Below are 875 nucleotides of genomic sequence, written 5' to 3' on the forward strand. Positions count from 1 at the left end.
GAGCCTAAAGACATGCAAAGTTTTACGTATATGTGTGTATGTTTGTGTGTGTACGTATGTGTGTGTGTGGGGGGGGGGTCACGTGTGCGTTTGATGTGTGTGACTGAAAGTATGTGTGATAGAATAGATTAATATATAGAGCTTATTGTGATAATAGTTGCTGAAAATGAATGAGAAAGTGGTAAGGGTTGAGGGTGAATGGAACGAAAACAAGAATTACGAGTAGGCTATGGTTAATATTTGATCAATGAAAGACAGAAATAGACGGATCAATATGGCTACCAGAACCTTACAGAAAACACAAACAAACCAAAGATAAAATAGCGACATAAAATAATATACGAAACAAAACTAAAATGAGAATTATAAAATAACATACACACACACACACATAGATCAACGCATACGCATGTATATAAACACACACAAACATATATAATATATATCCATATACGAATGTATGAACATATATATAACGAAAGGAAGAAAGATAAAGAGATAAAGAGATGTGATTGGCAGAAGAAAGTATTTTATCATATTTTGCTATCTGCACGCCTATGAGGAGAGAAATACTTTATGTACCAGCTCAAAGAACTACTACTACCACTACTACTACTACTACTACTACTACTACTACTACTAATAATAATAATAATAATAATAATAATAATAATAATAATAATAATAATAATAAAACAACAACAACAACAACAGCAACAACAACAACGATAATAATAATAATGATGATGATGATGATGATGATGATGATGATGATGATGATGATGTTAAGGATAATATTAATGATAATAATGATAATAATAATAATAATAGTATCTGAAAGAAAAAAATGCTGAATTAATAGTAAATGGCTAAAT

This window comes from Octopus bimaculoides, chromosome 25 (assembly GCF_001194135.2).
Source record: "Octopus bimaculoides isolate UCB-OBI-ISO-001 chromosome 25, ASM119413v2, whole genome shotgun sequence".
NCBI lineage: Eukaryota > Metazoa > Mollusca > Cephalopoda > Octopoda > Octopodidae > Octopus > Octopus bimaculoides.